Source organism: Giraffa tippelskirchi, chromosome 9, assembly GCF_054371585.1.
Source record: "Giraffa tippelskirchi isolate mGirTip1 chromosome 9, T2T-mGirTip1v1.2.pri, whole genome shotgun sequence".
In the NCBI taxonomy this organism is placed as follows: Eukaryota; Metazoa; Chordata; class Mammalia; order Artiodactyla; family Giraffidae; genus Giraffa; species Giraffa tippelskirchi.
In genome coordinates, this window is record NC_137283.1 from 19,880,726 (window position 1) to 19,902,980 (window position 22,255).

The 22,255-nt window shown below is 40.9% G+C and overlaps 1 long non-coding RNA gene across 1 annotated transcript in view; it reads right to left on the reverse strand.

Moving 5' to 3' along the window:
* LOC145520767 (uncharacterized) overlaps positions 1 to 6,169 on the reverse strand; it is a 56,177-nt gene extending 50,008 nt beyond the window's left edge. The window contains exon 1 of the long non-coding RNA XR_014064802.1: positions 6,104 to 6,169. This is a non-coding gene — a long non-coding RNA (uncharacterized LOC145520767). The remainder of the gene's footprint in view (positions 1 to 6,103) is intronic.
* Positions 6,170 to 22,255: the final 16,086 nt, after the last annotated feature.

The window sequence follows — 22,255 nt, forward strand, 5'->3', positions numbered from 1 at the left end:
GAATTCCACGGACTGTATAGTCCATGGGGTCACAAAGAGTCAGACATGACTGAGCGATTTTCACTCTTTTCTCCATCTTCCTGATTTTTTTTTCTCTTTCTGAGTGCCCCATCATGCAAGTTCCCGTAAATCTATTATGTGAGATAAGAACTACTTCTTTACTTCAAGATCTCCTTAACAGAACTCATGCTAGACTTTCAAGGTCCCACCACAACAGCTTATCACTGTATCATTTATCAGTCTCTAAAAACTGAAGCTCTCTCCTGGTGTCAACTGCTTACATAACAGAAAACCATATTTATTTGCACATTGTCTTGGATCAGGTTCCCCAGAAGCAGATCCTTAATAAATATTGGTGTGCAAGTAATTCATTAAGAAGGAGTTTCCAGGGGAGACTGGTAAGCCTGACAGGGAAGAAGCGGCAGCCAAACAAAAGTGAGATCTCATCCAAAATCTGTGACAGGTTATGTTCAGCCCAATTCCACAGGGAACTCTGGACTATAGGCTGTGCCTCAGACTTGTCCTCACCAGGGAGCACCCATGAGTCATTGGCTAAGAGCTCTCCAGGCACGTCCTGGGCATTTGTGAGAATACAGTGACTACAGCAGCCCAGGGGAAGCCTTCCAAACATATGCTGTGGGTATTGATTGATAGAATCAAAATCATGCAGGAAAACACCGCACAAAAATGTTAAAAAAGGCATCAGATGGGATCTAAATGGAGCATCAACATTGCCCAAGGCACCCTGCTTCAGAAGGGACATTTAAGCAGCTTGAATATTTTTGGCATATTTTTCCTCCATGTTTTCAACACACACACCCAGGTGCCGAAGTATCCAGACCTGTCCTGTTTCCCGCCCCCAACACTTCGTCCTCTAGAAAAATCTACCCGTCCAATGTCATGTAACCTCAGTAACTTGATATGTGGCTTCCCAGGTGGCTCAGTGGTAAAGAATCTGCCTCCCAATGCAGGAGATGTGGGTTTGATCCCTGGTCCTGGAAGACTCTCTGAAGAAGGAAATGGCAACCCACTCCAGTATTCTTACCTGGAAAACCCCATGGACAGAGGAGGGTTACAGTTAAGGGGGTTGCAAGAGAGTCAGAGGTAACTTAGCAACTAAACAACAACAACAGAAATTGTATTCTAAGTAAATAATCATCAAAATGTGTCAAATGACAGACAACACAGTGCAAAACAGGAGAAATAGTTTTGAGTAGGTGGACTTCTCTAATGGTTTCTTTGAAACAATCAAGTCCTTTTCCCCCATAGCTAATACCTTAGTAGAGGCAGAAAAATTAGTGACAGCCATTTATCAGGGCTCACTAAATGCCAAGCAAGCGTGATGCTAAGACAAGAGTATCTCAATTAATCGTCACAACAACCCTATGAGTATTGCTAGCCCCATGTTATTGATATTGAAGGAGGCTGTGGCTTAGAAAGTTGAAAGAACTTGCCAAACAGTAAGAACTGAAAAGTTGCAGACTTGGTGTTGGAACCTTGACAAGTATGATAGGAGAGCTCTTCTTCTCCACAATGCTACCTCATCCCTGACGGAGAGCTCACACGACTCTCAAAGCCACAGAACAAATCAATAGCCTGATAGAAGGGGTAATGAAAGAAGCAGGAGATTGTCACTGTAAGGTGTTCTTGGAAACTGTAATGGACAACTCAGATTTCAGCTTTTTAATTAAAAATAACTATGCGTCTGTGTTGTGCAAGGCCTGCTTTCTCTCTCCCTGTTTCCCACTCTTTCTTACACACACACTCACACACCCCTACTCTTCACCCTCATCTCATAGAAATACCAGATAAACTAGAATAGGAAAGCCAGGTTCAAAACAAGCTTTCTAAGAACATTTCTTTGGCCCATAGTCTGAGTCGAACACGAGAAATTGAAGAAAATGAGACAGCAATATTTAAATTCTCCATCGTTTGTTAAATTCTGAATCAAAGGAGAATTTACTCTATCTTTACAACTTACAAAAAACTATGTGAGCCCTTGTACATTATCAGTATTTGTCCATTCTAGAGATCGCCATACTGAGTGAAGTAAGTCAAACGGAAATACCGTATGATAGAACTTTTATGCGGAATCTGAAATTATACAAATGAACTTATTTATAAAGCAGAAATAGACTCACAGATTTAGAGAATGAACTTATGGTTTCCAGGGAGAAAGGATGAGGGGGAAGAGATAGTTAGGGAGTTTGGAATGGACATGTACACACTGCTGTATTTAAAATGGATACGTAACAAGGACCTACTTTATAGCACAAGGAACTCTGCTCAATGTTATGTGTCAGCCTGGATGGAAGGGGAGTTCAGGGGAGAATGAACACATGCATATATGTATGACTGAGTCCCTTTGCAGCTATCCCCCCCAAACTACCACAACATTGTCAATCAGCTATACTCCAACACAAAAGTTTCAAAAAAAAACCAAATAAGAAAAAAGAAAAAAAAAACCTATTTGTCCTCTATGTAAAATTTCAGCAATAAGATTTCATAAAAATAATAAGTTCATAAAATATTATAAAACACAGAAGAATGTATATATAATGTTTGTGGTTGCAGGACAACTGCGAGCTGCAAAAGGACATGTAGAAAATGAAAAATGATGTCCAGTGCCCTCTTAAATGACAGCGCTATGACAAATGTTTCATAAAACTCACATCAGTTTTAAAGAAAATGATGATTAGCTGACCTTTTACCTCAAACAGTACTAGTTTTAAGAATGTTTAAAACATTTCAAAGGGAATGCTACAATATATTTGATTTTATGGCCTCTAACTCTTTTCACGAAAACCTTTCATTTTGATGAATGGCAAAAGGAGAAAACATAGAAGACGATTCAGGGTATTTTAATGACACCCCTATCCCCATGAACTATGAGCCCCTGTTGTCACTGTTACGTGTTTTGGAGGTGGTTGCTCATCTATTCAAGAGTCTTACGGGGAAAGAGAGACAAAGAATAACTGTGAAATAAGACTCAGCTTCTCCATGAGCAAAATCTTTCCATTTCTTAGGTCAAATCAGGTCCCTGATAGTATTATTTGCTTTCTAGAAGGAAAAGATAACCCAGTTTTCAAAACACCAAGAGGGATAGACGTGGTACTGTTCCTTAATCTTAGATACAACCTGAAAACTACAAAGTTCTAAACGGGTGTGTGTGTGTTAGGGAATGAGGAACAGGGAGTACAGAGGAGAGGTTTAGGCCTTCTTGTATTTTAACAAACATAAGCTTGGACATTTTCAGAAACTGTGTTCATCTGTGTTTTAAGTACTCTGAGCGCATAACAAATTTCTCTCCAGTCTCACTATGTGACACAGCAAACACTCACTCTACTCATGAGTTCTGCCGACTAGGAGGTTGGACCCTGATCCAGATGTGTGGGGCTTTGAAGCTATGAGGCAGAATCAGCAAATTTTTATGTAGTGAGCCAGCTAGTGTTTTCAGCTTTGGAAGCTGTAAATACTGTCTCCATCAGGACTCTTCAGTCTTGCTGGTCCAGAGCAGAAGCAGCAATTAAGAGTGCATCAATGAATGCATGAGGCTGTGGCCCCATCAAAGTTTATTTACACAAACAGGTAGCTGCTGAATTTGGCTCTTGGGACCCCTGAAGGCTCCTGCCTTGCCTGTCAGGGGGTTGACAAGAGCTGCCAACCAGGGAGATCTCAATCCTTCTGTATGTGGATCAGTACCTGCAGTTTTCTCCATTTGGGTAATTTGGGTTTCCTCTCAGCATGGATGCTGAAATCCAAGGACATGAATCCTGAGAGGAAGAAAGTGAGAAGGAGGGGTAGGAGGGAGAAGGAGATAGACCAGGAGAGAGAAGGAGGCACCACACGGAAGCCATGTGTCAACATCACGAGGCATGGTTTCCAGCCCACGCTATTAGTTTAGGCAGTCACCACGTCCAACCTAGTTTCAAGGAGAAGGGAAGGAACAGATCCTCCTCTTGATGGAATGTGATGTGTTTTGAGAAGGGTATGTGAGACTGGAAATGTTTGGCCATTTTCAGAAAATATGCTCTTCCACTGCCTTATTCACTTCCCTCATAGATCAGCCCATAAAGAATCTTCCTGCGATGCAGGAGACCCAGGGTCTATTCCTGAGTTTGGAAGATTCCTTGGAAAAGGCAATGGCAACCCACTCCAGTATTCTTGCCTGGAGAATCCTATGGACAGAGGAGCCTGGCAGGCTACAGTCCATAGGGTCACAAGAGTTGGACATGACTTAGTAACTAATTGCCAGGAGAAATATCAATAAACTCAGATATGTAGATGACACCACCCTTAAGGCAGAAAGCTAAGAGGAGAGCCTCTTGATGAAGGTGAAAGAGGACAGGGGAAAAGTTGGCTTAAAACTCAACATTCAAAAAACGAAGATCATGGCATCCAGTCCCATCATTTCATGGCAAATATATGGAGAAACAATGGAAACAGTGAGAGACTTTATTTTCTTGGGCTCCAAATCACTGCAGATGGTGACCGCAGCCATGAAATTAAAAGACACTTGCTCCTTGGAAGAAAAGCTATGAGAAACCTAGACAGCATATTTAAAAGCAGAGAAATTACTTTTACAACAAAGATTCGTATAGTGTAAGCTATGGATTTTCCAGCAGTCATGTATGGATGTGAGAGCTGGACCATAAAGAAAGCTCAGCACCAAAGAATTGATGCTTTTGAACTGTGGTGTTGGAGAAGACTCTTGAGAGTCCCTTGGATGGCAAGGAGATCAAATCAATCAATCCTAAAGGAAATCAGTCCTAAATATTCATTGGAAGGACTGATACTGAAACTGAAACTCCAATACTTTGTCCACCTGATGCAAGAACTGACTCATTAGAAAAGACTCTGATTCTGGGAAAGATTGAAGGCAGGAGGAGAAGGGATGACAGAGGATGAGATGGTTGGATGGCCTCACCAACTCAACAGATATGAGTTTGAGCAAACTCCAGGAGATGGTGAAGGACAGGAAAGCCTGGAATGCTGCAGCACATAGGGTCACAGAAAGTTGTACACAACTGAGTGACTGAACAACAGCAACTCTCTCATTCAATTTTCACGAGATACCTGCCAAATCCTGTATTGGACAACTGGTAAATGAAAGTCAGTATGTATTGATCCCATTGATGAGACCACAACAGGGTAAAAAGTGTTTTGAGTTGGCCAAAAGTCTCATTCAAATAACACGGAAAGACCCAAATGAACTTTTTGGCCAACCCAATACCTTTGCAGAGAAAGAGCTCCATAAAGATAATATTATACTAAATGATGATTATACTAAATGCCTGAAATATGATCCAAAAACAAAACATGAGGGGAATACCTAAAAACTTCTCCCAATATATCCTTACAGTTTCCTCTGAGTCTAGGGCAGGAGACAGCAATCTACAGCGCATAGGCCAAATCTGCTCTGTTGTCCTTTTTATTTTTAACGAAGATTCATTGGTACACAGGGGCTTCCCAGGTGGTGCTAATGGTAAAGAATCCACCTGCCAATGCAGGAGATGTAAGAGACATGCGTTCGATCCCTGGGTCAGGAAGATCCCGTGGAGAAGGGCATAGAAACCCACTCCAGTATTCTTGCCTCGACAGTCCCATGGACAGAGGAACCTGGTGGGCTATGGTACATGGGGTCACAAAGAGGCGAACATGATGGAAGCGACTTAGCGCAGCATCGGTACCCAGACATCCTCCTTCACTGATACATGATCTATGGCAGCTATTTGGCCCATTACAGAGAAAAGGTTTGCCAACCATTAACACAGAGAAGAAGTTTGCCAGGAGGTAGAGGGGAAGGAAGGCAGGAAAAGCAAGTACAAAGGAATGTCTTGAAAAAGTCTGGACTCCACTCATATGGCATTTCCTGGACTTGCTAACCACATCAGCCAAGAGCTGCACAATTTCTACTTCTTCAGCACAACATTCAGGCATTTTATTCATACCAGGTACGATGAACATTTATCTTTTGGGGGGATACATTACATTGCTGTGTGCAGAAGGATTCAGAGATTCAGAGGAACTAACAAAGAAATGTTTAATAATATCTGCCAGAGATAGAGAAATACAGGGAAAAAAATCACTGCTAGATACTTGCCGTCTTGGATGCACATCTTCTAAAAGGCTAGTTGACCTCAGGCAAGAAACAAATTATACTCCCTCCTAGTCATTCCCCTTGTTTCTTGATATCCCCCTACCCTGGCCAATAATAGCCTGAGTTCTGGAATCAGAATACACATTTAAATTCTAGTTCTACTGTGCACCACAGCATTGCTTCGGGCAGTTTACCAAGTATCTCGACAGATGAATGGATAAAGATGCGGCATACACGCACACACACATATACACACAACGGAATCCTACTCAACCATAAAGAGAATGAAATAATGCCATCTGTAGTGACATGGATGGGCCTAGAGATTACTGGACAAAGTAAGCCAGAAAGAGAAAGACAAATACCATCTGATATTGTTTATATGTGAAATCTTCCAAAAAAGGATACAACAGAACTTATTTAGCAAACAGAAAGAGACCCAGAGAAGTGGAAGGCAAATTTATGGTTACAAGAGGTGAAAGAGAAGAGGAAGAATAATTAGGAATTTGAGATTAACTGATATACATTGCTATATACAAAATAGGGCTTCCCTCATAGCTCAGCTGGTAAAGAATCCACCTGCAGTGAAGGAGACCTGGGTTCAATCCCTGGGTTGGGAAGATCCCCTGGAGAAGGGAAAGTCCACACACTCCAGTATTCTGTATATATATATATATATATATATATATATATATATATATATAAAGTAGATAACCAACCATGACCTACTGTATAGCACTGGGAACGATATTCAATATTTTATAGTCTATAGGGGAAAAGACGGAGAAGGCAATGGCACCCCACTCCAGTACTCTTGCCTGGAAAATCCGATGGATGGAGGAGCCTGGTAGGCTGCAGTCCATGGGGTCGCGTAAAGTCGGACACGACTGAGCGACTTCACTTTCACTTTTCCCTTTCATGCACTGGAGAAGGAAATGGCAACCCACTCCAGTGTTCTTGCCTGGAGAATCCCAGGGACAGGGGAGCCTGGTGGGCTGCCGTCTATGGGGTCGCACAGAGTCGGGCACGACTGAAGCGACTTAGCAGCAGCAGCAGCATAGGGGAAAAGAATCTGGAAAAGAGATAAATATGTGTGTGTGTGTGTGTGTGTGTAAATGAATCACTTTGCTGTACGTCTGAAACTAACACATTATAAAACAACTATATCCAATTTAAAAAGAAATAAATGCTACAATTAATAAATATATGTATGCCTCCATTTTTTCCTAATTGGGAATGTGCTTACTCAATCAGTCATGTCTGACTCTTTGTCACCCCATGGACTGTAGCCTGCCAGGCTCCTGTGTCCATGGAATTCTCCAGGCAAGAATACTGAATCGGGTTGGCATGCCCTCCTTCAGGGGGTCTTCCCAACCCAGGGAGGGAACCCAGGTCTCCTGCATCGCAGGCTGACTCTTTACCATCTGAGCCACATAGCAGCATATTCTTTGTGTATGAAGTATTCTAGTTGTACTGCCTGGCTTTGCACACACGAATTAAATGCAGTTTTTTTCCCCTCTGTACTCCATCACTTGCTCCCTATCAACCACACAAAACTGAAGTAGACGAATCCTTTTTCTTCCCATCAGGAAATTCCTCCGGCAATCTGGTTATTAACTCAATGAATTTCTCCCTCACTCCTTTACTAAAACATGAACACATTCTCTCTCTCTACTGTTTTAGCAGTTATCAGTTTACAGCCTGCTCTGTCCACTCAGGTTAGGAATGGTGGTAATATCTCTGCTATCTGAAAACACAAAGTGTTCCAGTACCAACTCAGGCACCTGCCTTTTCTCGGACCCCACCTCCTACCACCACCCACCTTGACGCTTCGCTCCACGCCAGCCGCCCTCCCTCGGTCCCTCCATCTTCCGCTTGACACTCTGCTCCGTCCTCTCCGTGGGGTTTACCTCCCTGACTTCCAAACTCACCCTTCAGGTCTCAGTGGCAATGCCTCTTCTTCAAAGCTGCCTTCCTTGACCTTCTTTGCCAAACTCAGTAAGATCACCTCTTGACTTCCCTCATAGAACTTGTGCTTGTTCTTTATTTTACTGAACAAAATGTAATCTTGTCTTGTATTTCTGTGTTTTATTAATGTGTGTGTCTCTCTCACTTGACCAGCAGTAGATAGACTTCAGCCTGCACCTAAATTTGGCATAAACCTGGCTCTTGTACAGCACAGGAGCTAATACTGTCAAATCTGAGCAGTTCTGTAAGTACCCATACAATGTCCTTGATTTTCCTCCTGAACTACAAAATCTAACATATTCACTCTCTGGTCCTTCACAGAAAAAAGGTGGTTGACCCTGCACTAGACCCTACACCCTTTTAAATTCCTATCTCAGGCACCTGGAACAGTGCCTATCACAGAATAAGAATAGATAAAATAGATAAATGAATAAATAACAAATACTGGATAACTGAAAAGCTCTCATTTTGAGCATATTCTATGTGCAGAGCATAATTTGTTGACAGAATGTTGATTATATGAAGAACAGTTTTAAACTGCAGCATTGCTAACTGGTACCATCTTTAAAGGAACAAACCATGCTGATTCATTACAAAATATAAATCTGTAAATTGGGGGTAGGGGGCAGGCAGGAATTAGTTCTATGTCTCTTGGCATCTGGTTTTTAAATCTTTGCTTCTGACTGCAATGCCTTGTCCCTACATCCATCCAAGTTCTACTTATTCTTCAAGACCAACTTCAGCCCCCATTTTTCCCAAATCCTTCTAATCAGGACTATGAATAACGTATTAGTCTGTTCAGATCTTTTAAGACCATGGTCTTCAAAGTAGAATCTCAGGATCATCATGATCATTATGTGGGACATTGTCGGAAGTATAGAAGCTAGGGTCTCCATCCCAACCTGACCAAATTAGAAATTCTGGGGTGGGGGAAGGTGGGAGCAGTAGGTGGGTCAGCAATCTACAATACAACAAGCTCTTCAAGTGACTCTACTTTCAGCTAATGGCTTTCAATCTTGAAAGTGAAAGTCACTCAGTCATGTCCAACTCTTTGCTACCCCGTGGACTATACAGTCCATGGAATTCTCTAGGCCAGTATACTGGAGTGGGTAGCCTTTCCCTTCTCCAGAGGATCTTCCCAACCCAGGGAGCCAATCCTGGTCTGCTCCATATAACCACGTTGAACACTTTGAAAAAGTATCTATGCACAAGTCCCATCCCAGAAAAGAATCTGATTTAATAGGATTAGGCCAACTATTATTATTATTACAGTTATTGTTGTATAAATAAATAAATAGATAGATCCTACCCATCCACCCACAGGTCATTCTGATGAACAAACAGATTTGAGAACTGTTCTTACATGTTCACAGCACAGGTCACTGAACAACACTTTACTGGAATAACCAATAGTTCAACAGCCTTCCAAGAGAATAATATTTGTTACAGACATATTACTAAATGAAATAAACAAAGAAAGAGAAATACTGCCCAGAATACCAAATCATAAAAGAGAAAAGAAAAAGTGTTAAAGATGTAAACAATAGCAACAACAAGCAAAATAGACCAACTAGAATAACCCTTCAATTTTGCATCATCATCTATCCTTTTCAAACTAGAATTCACCTGATTTCAATTTGTCTAAAACGTTGTGCATGCACAACTCACCAGGGAGGAGGAAAGGAGTGTTATTCAGTTTAGGTAAATGGTCGCTTCGATAACTTAAGGGAAAGCAATGTCATATCCATAATATATATCTGCCATTTTTATAAAACCATTTTGTCCCACCTGGTGTCCCAGCTACTTGCTCAAAATCCTAAAGTGTTAGTTTTATAAGCATCCTCTCTGCTGGGATGGAAATTTTTGCTTTTGAGCCTACAGCATTACTTCAGAAATCTCTTGGGAGACTAAGCAATATACCTTTCAGAAAAATCATCATTTTAATAACTCATTATGATGGACACACCGTAAAGAAAACAAATCTGACAGGAGTTCTTTGACCCTGACAAATGTCCTCTTTTTCCTAGATGAGATTAAATCAAATGGTATTCTTAAGTTCCTCTAATATTTGAGGGGAAGGGTAAGAAGGGAGGACAGAGAGAGTATTACCTTTCAAAGAAATAATAAGTGGCAAAAATGAATGAGCTTTGGCTTACTGCAGACACAGAATAGAGTTCTCTCTGCCAAGTGATAGACCCTCATCATCACCTGAAGGTCAACCTTCAGACTAACACTCCTGTGTAGAAATGGATTAATACAACTCATAGAAAAATTGAGACCCAGCTGGAATGCCCTCTCAAGGTACAGAATATGACCAATTTGCTGAGTTCAGCTCCTCCGTAGCACTTTACCATCTGGCAATAAACTGTCATTGAAAGAGTCAACTGCCTTTGTTCATGATGTTGCTTCCTTTAAAAAACACCATTTTTTGCTCCCGGCCCTGATCTCTTCTGATCGGTTGCTCTTCCCCAAGAACCGTTACTCAACCACTTGAGACAGTGTTTCTCAAACTACCTACAGTGATTGACCAGATTTTTTGATTCTTTATTTTTTTTAATTTTCAGTTCACCACAGAGCAATACTTTTGTAATGCCCAATTAAAATTAACTACCAGAAAATTATATTTAAAGGGGCATATAAAATGCATGTTCACTTTTTAAAAATTATATCAACAAACATAAAATTACTCTGTTCAATTGCTGCAAGTTTCTTCATGTTTATTCTCAATATCTGTGCTTATCTCTGTGCAGACTAGCCAAATTCGGTTTGTAGACCAGGACTGATTCATCAAATGCATCTTGAGTGGATCTGTTCTGGATAACACAGATAGTTTCTTCTTCTCTACAACCTACAACAAACATTTGGCAACTTTCTACACAGTTGTTGGATCGCCTGAATATCATAAAATAGATAACTTTATAGTATAAAATAGGTAACTAATGTGAATATATACTGCAGAACATAGAGAACTCTACTTAATATTAGCTCTGCGGTGACCTGAATGGGAAAGAAGTCCAAAAGAGAGGGGATGTATGTATGTGTATGGCTGATTCATTTTGCTTTACAGTAGGAACTAACACAATATTGTAAAGCAACGATACTCCAGTGAAAATTAATTTTAAAAAACTATATAGGGAAACTTCTTGAAAACAAAGCCCATGTCACTGAAGTTTTAGTCAAAGCATGCCTAATCTGGGGTCAACTTTAACAATCCAAAGGTGGCTCACTGGTAAAGAATCTGCTTGCCAATGTCAGAGACACGGGTTTGATCCCTGGTCCAGGAAGATCCCACATGCCGTGGAGCAACTAATCCCATGTGCCACAGCTATCAAGCCTTTGCTCTGCAACAAGAGAAGCCACCACACTGAGAAGCCTGTGTACCACAGCTAGAGAGTAGCCCCCGCTCCCCTCAACTAGAGAAAAGCCCATGCAGCAAAGAAGACCCAGCACAGGAAAAATTATAAGATAAATAAAATTATGAAAACAAAACATTTTTCTCCATAATGAATTTACCAGACTCATAAGCATGTAGATCCCAGGGTAGGTCAAGGGGAAAGATTTATCCTCCAATTCAATAAATATTTTCTCTAATGCTATCCAAAGCAAGTCGTGAAACCCAAGTGCCAATGCTAATGCCTAGTATATATAGTACAGTATGGTATTATATATACATAGTACCATATGCATATGCGTCCCTGGTGGCTCAGACAGTAGAAACGTCTGCCTAAAATGCGGAAGACCTGGGTTCGATCCCTGGGTCGGGAAGATCCCTGAAGCAGGAAATGGCAACCCACTCCAGTACTCTTGCCTGGAAAATTCCATGGATGGAGGAGCCTGATAGGCTACAGTCCATGGGGTTACAAAAAGTCGGACACGACTAAGCGACTTCTTCACTTCATATATACATATAGTATAATACAAATATCCTTACCAAAATGCCACTTTTCTGAACAGTTACCATTCACAAAGTAGTAGCTACTAGGAGCATGCAAAGATGATGAAACATTCTCTATTTTTAAGGAGGTAATGAAATTTGTATTAATCGAGGTTCCTAAGAGAAATTGAACAAATAGGATAAGTGTGTGTATATGTGTGTGTATATATATATATGAATATGTGTATATATATGTCTATGTCTATGTGTGTGTCTATAAAGAGAGACAGAGAGAGAAAAAGAAAGAGATTGAGATTTATTTTAAGGTATTGGCTCATGTGATTGAGCAGGCTGGCAAGTCCAAAATCTACAGGGTGGACTGATAGGCTGGAGCCTCAGGGAAGAACAATGATACAGCTCAAATCTGAAGGCTGTTTGCTCGAATTTCCTTCTGCACAAGGGAAGGTCAGATTTTTGTTCTATTCAGGTTCTCAACTGATTGGACAAAGCCGACACAAATGACAGAGGGCAATATGCCTTACTCCAAATCCGCTTGTTAAAATGATCCTCTCATCTAAAAACACCCTACAGAAACTTTCAGAATATTTGACCAAATATCTGAGCACTGGGGCCCAATCAAGTTGACACATGAGGTTGACCATCACAATATCCTAATTAGAGCCATAATTCATGTACACAGAAGACAGTAAAGGAGAGGAGAAAGAGTTAAGGGCCAATGAATGGAACAAACTCTATGACTTCCTCCCACTGCTCTTAGGATACAGAACTAATTCTTAACATGGCCTTTAAAGTTTTGCATCATCTGGGGCCCAGTTCCCTGTCATGTCATGTCTAACATCACTCTATCCCTTCCATTCAGAGCTCCAGCTGTTGCCTACATTCAAGGTCTCAATCATTTCATGTCCTCTCCAGTCATGGGGCTTAAATCCTGCGTCCCCACTTCCCCACATCCTTTCACTTCTCACCTCCTACTCACCTTACACTCCCAGCTCAAACTGTATTTCCTCAAAGAATCTTCTTTGACCCTGAGCCCAAGGCTTCAGTCTATTTCAGGATAGTTTATTTTACCTTCTCATTAACTATGATCTTCTTTGTTGTACTATACCAACTTACAATTATAGATTTATTACTGCAATTAGTCAATGACTTCCAGCCTCCCTCCACTAGATTGCAAGCTCCATGGGAACTAGGATTCTCCTATCATTGTAGCCTCGGTGCTCAGCTCACCATTTTGTTCCCAGAAAACCAGGCACCCAATAAGTATGTGTTGAGTGAATTAATGAATAAACTCCAGAAACAAAATACAAAACGTTTCACAGATTTTCATAGCTATTCAGAATGAAAGAAAAGGGAAGGAGAAAGTGAGAAATGTTAGAAAAACTTGGAATGAGTTTCCTCAAAAAATTAAAAATAGGACTACCACATAATCCAGCAATTCTACTTCTGGGTAAACATCCAAAGGAGATGAAAAGAGGATACCAAAAATGTATCTAAACTCCCATGTCTATTGCAACATTATTCACAAGAGCCAAGATATGGAAACAACCTAAGTGCTCATCAAAGAATGAATAAAGTATGATGTAGACAGATACAGTTCAACCATGAGAAAGAAAGAAAGCCTACCATTTATGACAACATGGATGGATCTTAATGGCATTAAGCAAACTGATATGTCTAACAGTGAAAGACAGATACCATACCACCTCACTTATAAGGGAATCTAATTGGGTAAATTCCGGGAGTTGGTGATGGACAGGGAGGCCTGGCGTGCTGCAATTCCTGGGGTCGCAAAGAGTCGGACACGACTGAGTGACTGAACTGAACTGAACTGAACTAACCAAACTCACAGAAATAGAGACTAGGGTGGTGGCTACCAGGGACTAAGGAGTGGGAAAATTGAGATGTTAGTCAAAGGGTACAAACGTGCAACCAGAAAATAAGTAAGATCTGGGAATCTAATGCACAACACTGTAATTATAGTCAACAATACTGTATAGACTATAATACTTCAAAGCTGCCAAGAGATTTGGCCTTAGATGGTCTCACCACAGCAAAGAAATGATAATTACCTGACATGATAGAGGTAACTAATGCTATGGTGGTAATCATATTGCAACATATAACCAAATCAACTCAACAAGTTCTACAGCTTCATTATATGTCACTTATATCTCAATAAAAAATAAACAAATAAATATCCAAACTATATCAGTAGGGGTACTTTCTCATTGATCAGTAATATTCTATCATGAAAAGAAGACCAGAGATAAACTAGTTGTTTTCCTACATTATGGTAGAATAAGTCTCCTAGAATGACTTCCTTCCTATCTCTTCCCCTTTCTGACACCAATATTAGATCATAAAATTTCTTCAAAATCACTTGGCTTTGGTTTATTTATACTTATAATTACCTTGTTGGCATTTTGTTAACTTTTAAAGAAATATGAATGCTCATTATTTTTTGAGATTAGAGATATAAATCTGAAAGGTAACTGTGTAATAACACATCCACCCGATAAAACACACAATACAATTTAGTCATATTAATAGCACACTAAAAATATCAGCGATTGCACATGTATGTCAAAAGATGACAAGGATAATTAAGCTCAAAAAGCATTGTTCAGTAATAACACACTGAAAAGCAGAGTAAATGAGGTATCTTTAAATAAACTGCTTTCAGAATAAGGACCTGTTGTTGCAAATTACAATATCAAGGAGGCAGTAAAAGGAACTGAATGCTCTAAAGGTTTGTAAATTAGAGCAAAAATGAGAACTTTAAGTAGCATTCATTACCCTGATTTAGCAGAGGAGATACAGAAAGTCAGTCATAATTACTAAGCTAAGTTGCAGGAAAACACCAGGAGAATCAGACTCCTCAAAGAAGTTACTGCTGCTGGGGAAAACAAATCTCCATCAAAGGCATCCAGAAAGTTTCCTCTGTTTTTGTTTTCCTCAAGTCTACATGGCAGATAATTTTATCTTCTTTTGGAGACTCTTCTGCATTCTCATTTTTCTAAATTTGAAAAAAATGTGCAAAAACAACCCAGAAGTAATTTAGGTACCAAAAGGTACAATATATTTAAAGTTGTGAAAAGTTTTGAAGTCAACACTTTTCCAGATAGACAGAGAACACTTGGTATTCACTTTCATTTATCATTTGCTTATTTCATGCATCATTTCTGAGAATGTATCACTTCCGGGATACTGTCCTAGGTCCTAGGAATACAAACATGCCCCAGTCTCCTCCTAATATTTTCCCTCTGGGGCGGGAGATCAGGACACTGCCAATAATTAAAAGAGTCAGCCTTGTTATTTCATCCTTATGTCACTGCCCAGAAAATTAATCAGACACAACCTCTATTAAACATACATTGTACATATTTATTCAGTAAACACTTCTTTGTTACTGATAATGAACTCTGTGTCGAGGATGGGCGTGTTGCATGGGCATAATAAGGATGGAAACAGACTTTGCCTACAAGAAAACCACCAGCACAGCCTACAGATCAAATGTAGAAACCTATAACATTTTTCAAAGTTGTGTCCCCTTCTTGGAGCAGTATTTTTGTGACTCTGCTGAGTATTTGTTTCTCGATGACCATGAATAAAGTATTCCAATTCCTGAATGTGCAGTATATCAGTTAGAACTCCATTTGCCTGAATGCAGCAGCAAGTCCAAATCCTGTGGTTTACCCATTTGAGGTTTATTTTTCTCACAAGGCAAAAAAGAAAATAAGTAGTTAGTTCAAAATGCTGTCAGGCTCCCTTTCCATCTTTCTGTGAATTGTTACCTTCACTAGCGAGATTTCTACAAGAGAAGGTGGTATCCAGAAATATGTTTGACTAAACAAAGGTAAAAATAGAGTAGTCATATCCTAGTTAATATCAACTGGTAAGAAACAGAAAAGAAATATATGAAAGCATAATGTTCATATACAGATATCAGGAATTGAAAAGAGTAGTTCTATGTATAGGAAAATCCCATGGACAGAGGAGCCTGACAGGCTACAGTTCATGGGATCGCAAAGAGTCAGACACGACTGAGCGACTTCACTTCATGTATAGGATAGAGGAAAATGAATCTGGATAATGTTAGTGGAACCCGAAGAAGACAAAATGAATTACTGAGTTATTTCTGTCTGGGTAGGAACTGTAGATTATACAAAACCAATCATGACAATTCAGGTCAAATATTACAAAGCAGCAGTAATGTTAACGCCCCTGGGCACTGCCTCACTGGTAGCATCCTGCCAAGCGCTTTCTGCATTTCTTCATTCATCTTATCACAATTTTATTGTCAGGAGCCCAGCATGAAACAGACGGCACAGTCCAAGGGGCTTTCATAGAGATTCTATTTACAGGCAGCAAGTTTAAAGGAAATGAACAAGGAATAGTGCAAACTTTCACCATCTCTAGTCAGAGAGGTCAAGGGTTGAGTGATATTCCAAGAACCCAGAGGTAGTGGGTCTGAGTATAAAAGAGTGCTAGCCAGCAAGATGTGTTCTTCCTGGGAGGACCACAGCCAGCCTGCTGTGACCCTGCAGGGCATGAGCTGGAGAATTTGTTGTTGTTTTAGTTGCTAAATCACATCAAACTCTTTGTGACCCAATGGAGTAGCCCCCCAGGTTCTTCTGTCCATGGGATTTTCTAGGCAAGAATACTGAAGTGGATTGCCATTTCCTTCTCCAGGGGATCATTCTGACCCAGGGAATGAACCCATGGCTCCTGCATTGGCAGGTGGATTCTTTACCACTGAGCCACCAGGGAAGCCCAAGCTGGACAATACAAGTGCTTTATTTCACTCTCCATCAGCACTTGGATCTCCCAGTAGTTCTCCCCATCATGTGAACCCAGTAGGAAACCAGAGGGCAAGAGGAAGAGTCAGATTCCTGGGCCACAGTGCAAAATGGAGAAGTGAAGAAAATGGGATTAGAGAGACAAAAGACCTCCAGCACAAACCCTACAAGACAGGCATTTTCGTTTTTGCTGGCTTACAGATGTAGAAACAGAGGCTCCAGCATATCAGCTCACTCACCTGAAGAGTGAAGCCGAAACCAGTTCTGACTAGAGCCCCAGCACTCAGCCATCAAATTAAAATGGCCAAATGGTGTCATATGACTGAATTTATCCCTAGTCTTTGATATCTAAGAGATGAGATGTAGGGATGGTCTATATTTTGTACAGTTCACTCCAGAATTAAGAGTGCATTGGGAAACTGCCTCCGAGTTATCTTATCAGCTAGGCTACAGACCAGTGATTCTCAAGATCTGGTACCCAGACTTGCAGCATCAACGTGGCACATGGATATTGGCACATGTCATATACTCGTTGCCAATTCCCAGTCTACTGACTCAGAAACTCTGGGACGAAGTCCTAGCATTTGTATTTCACTTTCTCTCCAAGTGACTGACAAATGCTCAAGTTCTACAGCCACCGCAATCGTTGCTCCACTTTGAAATAGAAGAAAAAGTCAAAACACTTTGAGTAGCACTTCTCTTTACTACCTTAGCATCAGCAACCGTACCCAGGAAGACCCCTCAGCTTAACACACAACAGCGTGCTCCATCCACCTGTCAAAGGAAAAGTCACCAGGCTTTGAATCCAGACAAGCAGGCGACACATACTACTATGGTGCTGGCTGATGCTGTTAACCTGAAGTGGCCTGATTCATGAGAGACTTGGTCACAGATGCTATAGAGAGGAAAATGGGGAGTGAGCCATATGCATCCCTAGTCCTCTTCCCAACAAACTTTGTGTTCTGTCATAGCTCTGGAGCAACCACTCCCTGCTCCCCAAGGATAAACCAGAACACACCAATCCCTAAGGATCAACCAAGACATGCCACTTTGCACACAAATATGATCTTTCTGAATGGAGGTTCCATTTTTAGATTCCTGGCAATTGACAGACTCCTGTGAATTAAAGAATCACCTCAAAACTGTGCTTTTTCTACCATTCTCCACAACATGAAACACTTATAACACTTCAGAGTACACAACTACCCCCTCACGTGCTTGTTAAAATGCAGAGCCCTTCCCAGACCTCACTTCCAAGACTGATGTCATATGCCAGGAATCGAGACAGGGGATCTGCATATTTACCAAGCTGCCTTTGTGCCTCTTGAACATCTGTTGCAGAGACCACGCTGATCACACTGAGTGGTCAAAGATCCTGGCTCAGGAGTTGGACAGACCTGGGTCTGTATTCCAGCTCTCCTTAGGCATCCACTGTCTTGGGTAAGTGATTCACCTCATTGTAGCTCCTACAATGAGGACCATCACCATTGCCTAAATTACACGGGTCAGAGAAGAAGGAAGATGATATAACTGTGCCTCTTTCTTTTAATAATTCCCTCTCGTGTATCTGAATTATAACCTGTTGGCTCTTTGTAATGAGCTTCCTATAAAATGAAATTGAATTTAAAAATGTCATCCCCCCACCCCGATATGTGGGCAGGGGACATAACAAAATAGCTTAAGAGGTGGCAGCTGATTACTTGAATTCTCCTGCGCCTCCAATATCTGGGGCATTTTCCCAAGTAATCAGGTGCAACAAATTTCATTCAGAAGAAAACAGTAAATGACTCAACAAGCCCTTGATTCATCATGCCATGTGATGTCTACACAGATCTCACTGTCAATGGGACACTCCATGGTCTCAGCCAAAGAGACGCTTATCAGGCTTTTCGACACTGTCACTTCCTTTAATGAGCAAGAGGGAAGGTGAGGACTAGCTAGCACATATTCAGCCAAGTAGACCCTTGCCCATGCCCTTGATGGGAAACCATACCCTACCCCTGAAGCTATGAGAACAGGAGTTGGGGGCAGCTCACTGGAGTTTCCTCCTGAGGCAACCATCTTCATGGAACAGGTTCTGGCATTGGAACGCTTGGTTTCTCTAGGACTCATTCTCTCTGAAGACTCCTACACTTCCTTTGGACCTCTCTTAATCCATTGTCATTTGACATTTTGTTTATCTGCAGTGAGATCACTGTCTTGATTACAAAAAAAAAAAAAAACAGGAGTGCAAGAAACATATTAACAACCTTATTATTAGACATAGTGTTTTGAATATTGCTATGAGCACCACATGCCATAAATAAGCCATGTGAGTTATTCGATATTCAACCATTTCTGACCTTTCAAAGCAGCAATTCCACATGGTTCAACCTAACACATGCTGTCTCCTCTGCCTAGAAGCCTCTTCTCCAGGCTTCTTTGCCAATAATGCCTTCTCTTGCCAGTTTAACTCATCATTTCCAAGACCTGTCTTTCCTAAGGATGTCAATTCCCTCTATGATAGTCTTGTGTGATCCCAACCATTGCTTCGCCACAGCTCTGATCTTATTTATAATTTCACATTTTTGACTAATTATTTCAGTGACACTGCTCCCTCTTGCAAGATGATAAATTCCATGAAAAAAGACTGTGCTCTTTTGGTCACTCTCGTTTCTCTAGTGATCAGGTGGTGCTAGTGGTAAAGAACCTGCCAACCAATGCAGGAGCTGTATAAGATGTCAGTTCAATCCGTGGGTGGGGAAGATCCCCTAGAGGAGAGCATGGCACCCCACTCCAGTATTCTTAAGAATTCCATGGACAGAGGAGCCTGACAGGTTACATTCCATGGGGCTGCAGAGTCAGACATGACTGAAGCAACTTAACCACACACATTTCTCTAGTACAATGCCTAGTACTTCCTATGTGTGTGCTCAGTCACTCAGTTGTGTCCATATCATTAAGGCTATGGTCTTTCAAGTAGTCATGTATGGGATGTAAAAGCTGGACCATAAAGAAGGCAGAGCACCAAAGAATTAATGTTTTCCTACTATGGTGCTAGAGAAGACTCTCGAGAGTCCCTTGGACTGCAAGGAGGTCAAACCAGTCAATCCTAAAGGAAATCAACTCTGAATATTCATTGGAAGGATTGATGCTGAAGCTGCAGTACTTTGGCTACCTGATGAGAAAAGCCAACTCACTGGAAAAGACTCTGATGCTGGGAAAGATTTAAGGCAGGGGAAAAGAGGTGACAGAGGATGAGATGGTTGGATGGCATCACTGATTCAATGGACATGAACTTGGGCAAACTCTGGGAGATGGTGAGGGACAGGGAAGCCTAGTGCGCTGCAGTCCATGAGGTCGCAGAGTTGGGCATGACTTGGCGACTGAACAGCAAATGTAATGTATCATATTCCATCTCTTACAGCTGAACAACAACAATGACAATGCATGTGAACCTGGTGTGACAGAATATCTCCATGATATGGAGGAGGCAAGCTATTCAACTCTCTAGCTATTTCCTCCAATTATGGAGCTGGTTAAAGGGAAGATGATCTATGTGGTTTTTGTTGACCCCACACTGGCTTGTTTTTAGCTTCCACCAGTAGCTTCTGTCCCAATTTTAGGCACTGAGATCAATTTCCTTCTGAGCTGGGGAAGATTTAAGTTCTTAACCTCAAATTCTTTGAACATTAATAAATCTGGTTGCTAAGCCTCTGATTCACCCACAGTTCTGATAAATTGCCATAATCCTTTTAGTCCAATCCTGCCAGCTGTCTTGGTCTCAGAGTCTAGATCTCTGTGTTATTCTTGTCCTGTCGCTTCAAAACCTTTCCTTTGCTCTTATCTGCATGCAAGGCATCACTGACTGCTTGCTTGCCAACCGCATCTTTGTTTTGACACCAGAATGTCCCACCAGACCCCCTGTCCAAGGGTAAAAATAAGATACCATATGGATTCATCCCACATATTTAGGAGCTTTTCAAGGAAGGGTAAGAGAGAAACTCACAAACATGGAATGAAAATTCTTAGCACAGTTCACTGAATTCAGAGATAATAAGTTCTAAAGCCTGACTTGCCCCTTTGTAATCCTAGGTCATTCCTCAAATTTTTAAATAAGAATATATTTATGTCATTAAGTTGCTGAGGAGATTACATAAGCAAACATCTGCATGTCTAGCACAATGCCTGGCAATATCAGAAACACAGACTACATTGTAACTATAATTATTTCTCACTAACAAAAAGAGACTCTAACTGTTTAAATTACACTTTCTCTCCCAATACCAGAATAAAAAGGAAATTGCTTTCACTCCAAAATCTTTATTGTATCTTTCTTGGCCTACAGTATCCTGTAACTGACTGGACTGGGTCAATTAAGAAGCAAGTGGTCATTAAAGATACTGGTAGTGAAGATTCTTGCTATTCACTAAAACCAAATAACTATTTTTGCTTCTAACTGCTTTTCTGTATTTTTCCTTCTAATTGCACTCGAATTCTCAGATCTCAGTGACCCGTAGACTGAGGCTTTTGGCAAGCATCATCACCATTAGCAAACTTGTCCCTTCTAACCAGACCTCTATGTCTCCTTCGTTCCTCCAGTTTGAGGCCCACTTGTAGGAGCTTCTTTCTGAGTAGTCACCAAGACTAACCTTTGATATAAAAACTGTTCCACTTCAGATGAGAACCACTGACCAATCTATTAACACTGGCACCATTAACTCTAAACTATGCAATGTAGACTTCCTTTGTGGTCCAGGGGTTAAGAATCTGCCCTCCAAAGCAAGGGATGAAGATTTGATCCCTGGTTGGGGGACTAAGATGCTACATTTTTTATTTTTGTTGTTGTTCAGTCGCTAAGGGGTTTTCAACACTTTTGCGACCCCATGGACTGTAGCCTGCCATATTCCTCTGTCCATGGGATTCTCCAGGCAAGAATACTGGAGTAGGTTACCATTTCCTCTTCCAGGGGATCTTCTTGACCCAGGGATCAAACATGTCAAGGGGTAACTAAGCTTGCATGCTGCAACGCCACAACAAAATTCCCAAGTGCCAAGAGTAAGAGCAAAATAAGTGCTAAGTAAATAAATAAACATTTAAAACCTTTTATTCATTAAACAAATAAATTATACAACCATGGTCCTTAAGTATCTATCCAGACGCTAATACTACTGATCACACACCCTTTCTGCAAACAAAGGGCTCATACCATCTTTACCTTTTTTATTTCCAGTTTCGTTCATTTATTGACCTTTCTGTAAAATATACACAATATCACATTTTGCATCTTAATTCATCTATGGGAGGATTTCTGGGTTTAAAGTGATTTCATTTTCCTTTTCATCTCTCTGTAAATTTTTTATGCCTTGCTTTTCCCCCCCACCCCTCCCCCCACCCCGCTATGTGGCTGGCGTTTTCCTTTTAATTATGTGTTCAGATTTTAAAGGGTAGTCCATTCAATAAGGCTTAAATATCAAAATGTACTAAAAGGTTGCAATGAAAAGAATCCCTCCC